This window comes from Carassius carassius, chromosome 6 (genome assembly GCF_963082965.1).
Source record: "Carassius carassius chromosome 6, fCarCar2.1, whole genome shotgun sequence".
In the NCBI taxonomy this organism is placed as follows: domain Eukaryota; kingdom Metazoa; phylum Chordata; class Actinopteri; order Cypriniformes; family Cyprinidae; genus Carassius; species Carassius carassius.
The window spans coordinates 22,955,260-22,967,781 of NC_081760.1; positions in this window are offsets into that span (position 1 = coordinate 22,955,260).

Sequence of the window (12,522 nt, forward strand, 5' to 3'; positions counted from 1 at the left end):
TCTTGCCAACTGCCAAATTCAGGTAGTATTAGTTATTTAAATATTATTACAAAGGCAGATTATTCTTTACTCAGATTGGCCTTTGGATTTGTATTAATATGTTCTTTGGGGTCATTTATAATGTTAATAATGTTTGCAAACACACACACAAATATATGTGAAGGCAGCATTTTAGAGCTTTCGGACACAGCAATTATGTTCCATATTATTGTTTCCCCTCTATGCCTCGCTTTTCTGAAGCGTGACGATTTTTACAAAGCTCATCGGTCTGAAAAGTGAGATGTATGCTGATTGGCCAGACATCCAGTGCGTTGTGTGATGGAAATGTTACGCCCCTTAATATACTGTGATGTGTCTTCCGGCACGACGAGACAAAACCAATAAAACCAATTACAAACGAGGCATTTCTTTAAATATAAAAGGCAAATTTTTTAATATATATATATATATATATATATATATTTAAAAAATTACAAACTGTGAGTCAGAAGTGCCAGACTGTCCTTGCTAAGTTGGAACTGCTCCACTTTATAGAACAGCCTTTGATCACAGACCCATTGTAGGCTTGTCTGCAGGTTCAGGAAACAGCCCTCCATAAAACTTATCACACAGCATCACACGCTGCGGGCTTGAGTGAGGAACGACGGCGGGCTTGTGGCAACCACATGTGATGACTCCGGGCTGGACTCTGCTTTGTCCACGGTGAAAGCCAATCTGGCAATCCACAGTGAAAAGTTGATGTATTTCCTCAGCGACCAGCACGGATCAGCTCTAGGCATGAGGAAGCGGATATCGTCCTCTTTTGGAAGGCCAAACAAAGTTGTTTCACTTACACAACGAAACACAGCGTCTCCACAACATGGCGGCGGCAACAACAATACTACGGTGAAAATAATTATATTTATATTATGTGTAAATAATTATGCCTTCTTTCTTTGCGTGAACATTTGGGCGATGTTATGTAAATCTTCCCACATACTGATGTAGAGATGTGGGGGCGTGTTTAAACGAGCTGTTTTAGGAGGGTGTGGACAAGTCTTAACTTTTATAAAGAATATATCTTTGTGTTTAAAACTTTAGTCTTTGCAACTTTACAGATCTTTATGCACCAAGAGCTTGTAACACTCCAGAGAGAAAGGAAAATTTGAAATAGCATCATATGAGCCCTTTAAAATAGTTTACAGTGAAATATATATATATATATATATATATATATATATATATATATATATATATATATATATATATATATATAATTTTCTTTGCTGCTAATTATTCACTATATACATATAATATGAATCATAATATTTATAATTCATTTAATATATTCAAATAATTATTAAATGAACTGGCAATTAATGTTAAACTTTGCATTTAAATTATATATGTACATATAAATAAGTTTTAATATATAAAGATGTTTTGAGCTCTTTGTGAAACTATACAAATTATTACATTGAGTTGATTCATTTGCACAGTCAGATACTTTCTTTCTGCTGCCCTTCACAAACATTTGCTGTAAATCACAAACTCTGTCTGGATCAAACCTTGAGTTGTCAGAGAATGTTTATATCAAGTGTTGTGAACCCACTGAACCTGGTGCCTGTACCATGATGGTGAACAAAGTAAGTTACAGGATTAGTTTCGAGCTGACAAAACCAAACCACTCCATGACCACTACCATGATGTTGATTATCAACTTTTTTTGTCAACTCAGGCTTTGATCCTGAGTTTGAGGAGCGCGTGCGCATGAACGTGTGACATCACCCACATAGCAAACGATCTAGGCCCGAATGTGGCCTCAAGCTGGTACTGCTGACCTCCTGTTGGCAATGGCATGTACCCTTTCAGCCAGAGCTGGGCCATGTGTGCAAACAAACGGAATCACACTGCTAATGCAGGCAGCAGGACTGAAAACAATTGTTAAATAACCATTTATATAATATGACATAATATTGTATCATTACTTCTTGGCTAAAAAATGGAAGTTGAATATTCAACTGTTAAAGCATGAAATATGATCCCACAAATCAGTGAATTTGGGTTCAATGTGGGTGTTTTATTAGTAAACTAATCCAGTATAAGTATGCAAAAACTGCAATCTCCTAAATACTTATAGACCATTATGTTTTTTTTATCTTAATTTGAATGGTATAGACAACATATTTGTCAAGTTGTCAGTCATGACTGTTTGTATATCCAATTTAACAATTTTAATATTGTGCATATGTGATTCACTTCTCACGAGGAAGCCAGCGAGATTTAAAACTATTTTGCTAAAGGTTAAGATATTGAAGAATATGAGGAATTTAATTGTATTTAGACTATGAAAGCACTTGTCCATGAATGTATTTATTTGTATTTATATATTCTGTGGAAAGCGTAGAACCAAGAAATGTACGTCCAATCAAAAAGCTTGTCCCGAGAGTTTTAAATAGCTTTCCTACCTGTCTGTCAACGTTCACGAAGTCACGAAGTTTTCTCACTGGTTAATGATGACACATGATGTAGCCCAGCGGTTCCCAATTCCAGTCCTCACGCACATATTTTACATGTGTCACTTAGTTGGAGGGCCAAACTTGCAGAAATTAAAAATAAATAAATATATAGATAAATAAATACATGTAATAAAAGGAAAATAAATAAATAAATAAATGATGTGATAAAAACAAAAATAGTTCATTTGCAATAACATTTCCATATTATTTTCTGTATTTATTTTACATTTATTTTATTCTTTTTAAGTTTTATTTATTTAAACTTTCATTCATTTTTATATTTATTTATTTATTTATTTTAAATGCATTTATTATTATTTTTTTATGTGTATTTATTTATAACCACGTGTATTTATTTCCAGATTTATTTATGCATTTTTACTTTTCAGTGTGCAACATGGAAATGAGGGAGGCGGTCCTTGATAGCTCACACAGATGCATCAGATTAAACTAATAATATAGATCGGAGTTTGAGAGTTGGATGTGCCAGATCGACTGGAGAGATCCAATATATTTTCACAAATTCCCATTTGTTATGTTGAATTATGTAACGTAATTATGTACGACTGAATTCAGTTACTTCTTATTAAGCCCAGAACCATCAACATCGTCAATTGTCTAAGTTGATGACGCATCGGTGGAGGTTTCTACGACGTATGTTCATTTTGTTATGAACACAGAGAAAATATTCCCTCCAAAAAACATTGTGAGCATAAATTTATAGTAAACCAGTTATACCTGAGGTCTCTACGGTCTACTCAGGCTAACAATGCTTTTTGGAAACGCGACCCACTGGCATAAAGTTGGCTTGATATTAGACGCTCGGTATTTGCAAATTCAGGGACCATCTCTAAAGTTTAATAGACATTAGTATTCACATTTCTATTTCCAATAGCATTTTAGAAGAATAGCTTACAGCCACAAAACCAACTGTAAAGTGTTCATCTACGAGTCAGGTATATTTAGTAATATTTACATATGACTTGAGTTTACTTTATAAATATAAAAATTCTAACGCATATACCAATGTCGTATGTAACCTTGGAGATGGTCCCTGAACTCGCGAGACACCCCTCACTGCAGACTCTAGCGTGGTGACGTCACGTAAGTACGTCACGTAATTTGCATTGCGTGATGACGTTAGTTGTTTTTCGCGTCGTGCGTGCATTAAAACGATGCGCATACTTAACAGAAAACTCTAATAAAATGTTAATGTATTAAAGAACATTAAGGTGTAAAAAAGACGGGAAAAACAATCATGTTTAACCATGTTTCATCTGAGGTAAAATTATACAGAATTAGTTTATTCTGTAATATCTGCGTAGTATCTTACTTACAATATATTACGATTCTATTGTACTTTACTTCACTGTGTATATTGTAATATTACACTTTAATGGCACCTTATAACGTCTCCGGTTACTCACGTAACCTTAGTTCCCTGAGAGGAGGGAACAACACATTACGTATGGGGAAATCCATTTCCTCAAAATTATGAAGTCTGATTGAATAACTCTTTTGCTTGCAAATAGCCAATGGCCAATGGCACCCCGCCCCTCACCTGATTGGCAGACAGCCATCAATATAGGTGACGGCGGGCACCAAAATACCTAAGAAACTTTGACTGAACGAAAGCTATGAGGCTTTCCAGATAGCTAATGAATACTTTACCCCAGCTATTACTAAAATAACTGACACTGTCTATACGACCTGGTCGAAACCATGGCTAGGGCACGCGCCAGACGGGGCGTGCCCATAGCCTAGTCCAATGACTGGTCAACTCCCTCCTCCTGCACTGACAGCACTTGTGATGCGAACGAGGGAATGTCCAAATTATAGAATCTCGCAAACGTGTTGCGAGACGACCAGCCCGCTGAGAAACAAATGTCCTGAATGGACATGCCTTTCGCCCAAGCCCATGACGACGCCAAACTCATTGTGGAGTGGGCGTGCACCTCGATTGAGCAGGCGGTTCCCCGGGAAGCATAAGCCAGTCGCACAGCCTCCACTGTCCAGTGTGATAGCCTCTGCTTCGACAACGCACTGCCCTTCTTGGCATCCGCGTAGCAGACGAAAAGCTGCTCTGACGTTCGAAACTGGCTAGGTCTGTTCACATCAGCACGCAGGGCACGCACGGGGCACAAAGCGCACTTCTGAGACACTGAATTACTGTCTTCCTCGGGGCAAAATGCTTGAATTATATCTATCTAAGCTCTGAACGGCGTTGAGAGCACTTTAGGCGAATAGCTGCGTTTGAGTAAAAGTCTGACCAAACAATCGTCCAGTCCAAACTGCATACACGCGCTGTTCACTGGCAAGGCAAGTAAGTCTCCCACTCGTTTCCCGCAAGCTAGCGCGAGCAGTAGCGCAGTCTTAAATGAGAGCACTTTAAGGTCGCTAAACTCGGCTGGTTCAAAAGGTGGGCCGGACAGCGCACTAAGCACTAACAACAGGTCCCAGACCGGCATCTGACGAAGATGTTATCAGGGGGTGCCTCCCCACTGAATGGCCAAGTCACGAAAAACGGCGATATCGGCCACGTAGACTTTCAATGTAGATGGAGAACTGCCAGCATCCAGATGTTCCTGTAGGAAGGTCAGAATAATGGAGATATCGCAACTGATGGGGTCCTCATTTTTGTCAACACACCAGTTAGCAAATACTTTCCATTTCAGAGTGTATAAACGCCTCGTCGAAGGGGCTCTAGCCTCTGCTATTATCTGCAGCACTCGCTGATATACTCCACGCTGATCTGCCACACATGCAGGTCCCAAAGCTCTGGGTTGGGGTGCCATGTGGTGCCCCTCGCCTGGGATAAGAGGTCCCTTCTCGGCGGGATCCGCCACGGGGGAAGCTGTGACATGTTCACCAGTTCCGGGAACCACGGCTGGTTGGGCCATTTGGGTGCTACCAGGATCAACGCACATCTCTCCTCCCTGATCTTTTGCAGCACCAGCGGCATTAACTTGACGAACGGAAGGAAACTCTGCAGCGCTAGATGAACCGCTTCCATCTCCAAGCAGTTTATATGCCAGCGCGTCTGGTCCCCTGCCCACGTACCGAATGCTGGTCTGCCATCGCATAGGGCTCCCCAGCCTGATAGTGATGCATCCATAGTGACCATTACACGTCTGACCACTCTGCCCATAGCAGCACCCTGCTCGAATATGGTCGTATCGAACCAAGGCGCCAGAGTCTCAAGACATGAACGCGTTATGATAAGGCGTTCCGTTCCCGCTCTCCACTCCCGTGGCTTCACTCGGCTCTGTAACCCGTGTTGAAGCGGTCTCATGTGCAACAAGCCCAGTATGCAGACGGAGGCAGCAGCCGCCATCAGACCGAGCAACCTCTGAAACGTTCTTAAGGGGATTGCTCTGCCTTGAACGAAGAGGGCTAGTGTATTGTGAATCGACTGGATTCTCAGCTCTGACAGCTTCGCGATCATAGTGCGCAAGTCCAGTATCATACCCAGGAATGTGATATATTGGCGTACCGAAACGGAGCTTCCTGGGCTGCCTCTGGCGGAACGGTGGCTCTGGCTCACAATGCTCTACCGCGCTCGGGAATGCGCACCTAGTATATCCCGACCTCGCTGCAGGAAGGGGCTTGAGAACGTTTCGGCAGGAGATGAGGCATCATCTTAGACTGCTTGACGGTCTCGGTGTATTTCTCCGACAGAGATACCACTGCAACTCCGAAAAGACCGGTAGGGCTCACCGGCGCATCCAGGAACTGCCTCTTTTCGGCATTGCGCATGCCGGACAGCGCAATGTCGAGAGACCAACTCGATAAGGGAATTCTCATTATGCTAGTCAGTATTACAACAGATAAAGTACAGTCGTCGGCTCTAATAGTGCAGATGGTAAAACGTGTGTTGTTCACAATTTGATGCAATTGATCCGGGTCTGAATATGCCTTTTGACAGTTTTTTTTCTCCCTTTTCAAATTTCAAATCACATCAGAAAAGCATTTTTTTTTTATTAAAACGAAGGAAATAATCAAAAAGTTGTGAGGGAGGGCTTTATTGTCCTAATATGGTGGCATCCATTTAATAATTTGAATTAAAATTATAATTTACACTCAGTAATTATTGCATACTGTTTTATAATGTACTACAATACTGAGGTGCAGATAATTGCCACTATTTGCAATAAGTAATATAAATAGCAGAAAATCCTGCTATTTTAACATATTATATATAAATAGAATCTATAGCCATTTGCACTTAGTGTAAATAGCCACTGCCTTTCTTATTTTAATCTTTCTTTTGCTATGGTTCTTGTTTATCTATTTATTAACTATAAATTTGGACATTTTTATTTTGCTTTGGCAATTCTGCATGTGAAACATTTAAGCTAATAAAGTAGTTTTAAGTTCAGTTGACTACATACAGTATATTTTCAGTGTCTGCATCCTATTTTATGCAAGGTGCCTCCAAAAAAAACAAACTGATGACAGTGATCTTTTTTTATTTATTTCAAAGAACAAAACAGAAAATATAATTGTATATACAAATATAGATTAAGACTATAGACATGACACAAGAAAAAAATTCACCTCCATCACTGATAAAACAATAAGCCAAGCAGTAGCCCTCAAATTCTTTGAATGGATAAAACCCACACAGTCTTTAAATATCTCACTGCACCGTATGCACTGGGTCAGAGAACATGACGCCCGGAATTCAGGTTGTATTGTTCAGACAATGCACTCCAGTTCACTACACCTAATTTACATAAAAGAACAAACAATATTAAAGCAATATTAAATCATTTTGAAGAAAGGCAGAAGAGCCATACAAGGAAAATATTTTAAATGTACTTTTAAATATATTATAGCATGGTGTTAGAAAAAGTGTTATTTGCTTTGTCTGTAAACTACCTAAGATATTTAATTTATAACCAGCATTAACATCAACTAAATTAATACATTTTGTCAAGTCAAAATTTAGGTTGGCTTGGCTTGAGAAAGCATGGCCTGAAAGTTTGACGTTTTTTTTTTCAATTTGACAATTTTACAGTTGAGGGCTATACAGTTTGTCTGAGAAAGAAAAACAGATAATTACAGTACTCTAGCAACATGAAGTGGTTCTCTTCTCTGAATTTCTTCTCCCTGACAATGTCCCCAAAAAGTCATATTAAGACATATGAGGTCAATTTAAGAGGTAACACTTTACAATAAGGTGTCATTAGTAAACACTAGTTAATGTATTAATTAACATGAACTAACAATGAACAATACATGTGTTACAGTATCTATTAATCTTTGATAATGTTAATGAAAAAGATTACAAATATGATATTTTTTTTTCAATGCATGCAACCATCAATGGCATTACTTACATTAATAAAGTCTTTCTGCTCTATTTTAAGACATCCTTAATGGTTCATTTTAGGCAAAATAAGACTTTGAAAGACCAGCATTTGAATACTATATCATAAAACATGTCATAAATGTTTGAAATCGCACACATTTGCAATGACACTCTCTATGATTATGACCAAAGCATTCTTACAATTAAAAGGAATTTAAACGCAACTTTTTAAGAAAACAAAAGTAATATCTCATATCCACCATACCTTACAAACATCTGGAAGTGAATGAACGTGGATATGCGTCAGTACGGCGCACAGTCGTATTTACGGTAAATACATATACGTTACTGCGCATGCGCGGTAAACATATACGTCACGTACATACGTGACGTCACCGCGCTACAGTCTGCAGCGAGGAGTACTTGAAACTCATGAATATCAAGCATCTAACGCCAAGCCAACTTTATGCCAGTGGGTCGCGTTTCCAAAAAGCATTGTGAGCCTGAATAGACTGGAGAGACATTTAGTCTAACTGGTTTTATAATAAACTTATGCTCACAATGATTTTGAGAGTCTTTTCTCCAAGATCTCCTATCGCACCTTTAAGATTATTTTAAAACGTTGCTTTATAATACTTGTTAAACTAAAATTGCTTGTGTTTAATGGATTAATAATAATATAAATCATATACTGTAATTGTAAATCATATATTCATATAAAATAATTCAAAACTATATATATATATATATAGATAGATAGATAGATAGATAGATAGATATAGTGACCTTTAATTTGGAGGAAGAGAAACTGGGGGAGTGACTTTTCTGCGTCAGACGTGTCACTTTGAATTAAGGATTAACAATCATGAGGGGGTCTCTCCTCAACCCCCTCCAGTGTGCAGAATCCACCTGCTACGGCAGGCACAGGACAATAGCGCCAATGCGCTCACCCCTGCTGGCCTGACTAGCACCTCTTCCAACAGCAACCTAGTTTTCCCAGAACTGACCAAGCTCGACCCTGCTTAGCTTCAGTGGGCAACCAGTCTTGGGTCACTTTGCTCACATCTGATTGATCCAGTTTCAGTTTGAGATCTCTTACCCAGAACATAACTCATCCCGGAGCAAGGTTAGCTGTGGAGTGTAAGTTACTATGGCAATGAACACAGTTAAAATCAAAGTCACTTTCATGGTACCTAAAACCCAGGATTGGTGCAAACTAAACTGAAACTTACCTGGCAAGCCAACTAACTGGCATCATGGTACAGGCCCCCGATCTAAACCAGGTTGGATTTGTTTGTTCCCTATCAAAAGCTACTCTCGATGCTGCACTCAATAGCGCTAATGGGAGAACATTCTTTGTTCGACCGGTTGTGAAGCATGTGTGTCAAACACGCCAAGAATTGGCTTAAATAACCTCGGCAGGTGACGTCACTGATAACGTGCACCTGCAGGTTATAAATCCTATCCGCGCTAGGCTCTTTGCTCTCACGAGGAACGAGCTGCTTCCCGCTCATTAAGATCGCGCTCCGATCTGGAAAATGGGACGGTTCTCGCGCCCACCTCCAAAGCGTGCCCAGGCACTTCTTCGGATTGGGCAGAGGCAGCTGTAGATCTAGCTTCTGTTGAAATGGACATTGAGAGTGCTCTCTCCTAGCGCTCCTCTCAAGATTATAAGCACATGAGGAGTTACTAGGTGGTGACTCGTGCAGTGACCAGATTAAAGCCTTAAAATTTGATTTTGTACATTCCTGGGCATATGAATGTGGGAGCAGACTTGCTGTCCAGACAAGCTGTGAAACAAGGCAAATGGAAACTCCACCCCTAAGTTGTCAAATCTGGGAAAGATTTCAAGTAGCAGAAGTGGACCTCTGTGCTTCACATGAGATGGCACAATGTTCCCTCTACATCTCTCTGACTCATCCAGCTCCCCTGGGTCTGGACGCTATGGCCCATGCGTGGCCCAGACTGCGTCTTTACGCCTTTCCTCCGATTGCTCTGCTCCCGGGAGTCCTGGCCAAGGTCCGTCGTCAGGGGTCTCGCCTCTTACTGATAGCGCCCCATTGGCCGACGGGAGTTTGGTTCTCAGATCTAATATCCCTCCTCGATGGCTCGCCATGGGCGATTCCAGTCAAGAGAGATCTTCTCTCAGGCACAGGGGACAGTACTTCATCCCCGGCCTGAGCTCTGGAACCTTCACGTCTGGCCCCTGAGGGGACCAACTAGAGATGCTGGCCTTCCAGCCACAGTAATAGAGACTATTCTAAGTGCTAGGACTCCCTTCACTAGAAGAACTTATGCCCTCATATGGAGTGTTTTTGAGGGCTGGTGCATGACACACTATGCAGACCCAGCTCACTGCCAAATAGTTTCAGTACTGGAGTTCCTGCAAGAGAAATTGTCCTCAGGGACATGCCCTAGTACTCTCAGAACTTACATGGCCGCTAGTTTGGCTTGCCATGTTTTGATTGACTGGGTTTCTGTGGGGAAGCACCCTCTGGTCGCCCGCTTCATTCATGGGGCTCAGAGGTTGAGGCACCCACTAGAGCTACGGCCTCTTCAGGGGATTTAGCCGTAGTGCTCGAGGGGCTGGCTGGCACCCCTTTCGAACCATTAGAATCAGCGCCTGCCAGGCTTCTGACTCTAAAGATGGTTTTTCTTATGGCCATTACCTCTCTAAGGAGAATTTGGGATTTACAGGCTTTGTCAGTCCTGCCATCCTGTTCCGATTTTGCCCCTAGGCGAGTCAAAGCTATTTTGCATCCTCACCCTAATTATCTTCCGAATGTTCCTTACTGTATCCAGTACGTGCTCTTCAGACTTACGTCCACCGCACTAGCCAGTGGCATAAGTCAGAGCAGCTTTTCATATGCCATGGGGGCCGCAAACGGGGGGGGGGAGGGGGGGGGGGTGCTGCCTCCAGGCAAACAGTTTCATATTGGGTGAGGGATGCTCCTGCTCAAGTGTGTGATGCGGGGCAGGTTGGTCCTCTCCACACACATTTGTCAGGTTCTATAGTTTGGATGTCCATCCTACTCATTTCCAAAGACTTCTGTCCTCCACCATTTACAACACTGGAGCAGAAAAGACTTCACTTACTGTGTCCAGTATGTGCTCTTCAGATTTACTTCCACCGCACTAGCCAGTGGCTTAAGTCAGAGCAGCTTTTCATATGCCGTGGGGGCCGCAGTCTGGGGTGCGGCTGCCACCAGGCAAACAGTTTCACATTGGGTGAGGGTTGCTAATGCCCTAGCCTACGAGGCGCGTGGTCAAACTTCGCCTCTAGGAGTTAGGGCCTATTCAACCAGTTGGGTTGCATCTTCAATGGCTTGAGCAAGAGGTGTGCCCTTGCAGCAAGTGTGTGATGCGGCAGGTTGGTCCTTTCCGCACACATTTGTCAGATTCTATAGTTTGGATGTCGATGCTACTCCGGGCTCGCATGCCCTTGAGTCCACATCCCAGAGTCATGTCTGAGACCTCTTCGATGTTTGTGAGCACACACTACACAACCTTGGGGGTCCAGACACTTACAGTTTGGCGGCGTTGGTATTCTCTTTCCCATTAGCGCTATTGAGCGCAGCATCGAGAGTAGCCTTTGATAGGGAACGTCTCGGGTGCGCCTCAATGCCACACTGTCGACGTGTCCGGACGTCTCTTCAGACAAAGGGGTAACCTGAGGATGTTTCCGTTTCAAGTCTATTTATAACCTGCAGGTGCACGTTATCAGTGACGTCACCTGACGAGGTTATTTAAGCCGATTCTTGGCGTGTTTGACACACATGCTTCACAACCGGTCGAACAAAGAATGTTCTCCCATTAGCGCTATTGAGCGCAGCATCTCTTTCCCGCTTCTTCAGGAAACAGGGTTACAGTCAAGTAACCCGAGATGTTTTGTCAACTGTAAAACTACTCTGAAAATCAGTTTGTTTATCTATCTCATGCAACAGGCTACTGGAAGCAGCTGAAAGCAAATATATTCGCCCATGTCACCTAACATTTCACATAATATCCTAGCGAGTCATTTTCAGAGTTTAGTTAAACAAATGCTATAATGAGAACATATTAATCTGTGAAACCTGCAGGATGTTGATAAATGAAGATGTTTCATAAACTCTTTAGCATTTGATTATGTTTTGAGGATTGCAACCAGTGAACACATGCTAATGCTTTAAAGAAGACTTGATTATGAAAAAAGTCACTCACACGCACACGGCTGGAGGGCAAAACGTACTCAGATGACTATTATGGTGTATAACAGAGTGCAAGACTGACAACTTCAGCTATACATAACTACTTTACATCTGGTAAGTATAGTAGGCCTTAGTATAAGGAACAGTCGTATTGTGTCTGTTTCTTTGAAACAATTTGAATTCTTAACAAATAGGCTAGTTGTGAGAAAGGATGATATAAAATGCCAAGAGTCTCTTTATAATAATATGCTAAATAATTATTAGCTGCTTATTATTAATATGGTGTCGATCACTTCTATACTGCTCAATGAAACATTGTATCCAAATAGTAAACAGATTACATGAAAACAGCATTTTTATAAACACTTAACTGTACTTATAAATGTACACAATTACACAATAGAAAAGTAAACATCAATTTAATGCATCCTTTCTGAAAATAAATATTGCTATTTTTGAAATTTGACCCACAATTTTTATTGTAATATTGTAAGGCATTACTTTTAAAAGTAACTTTCCCCAA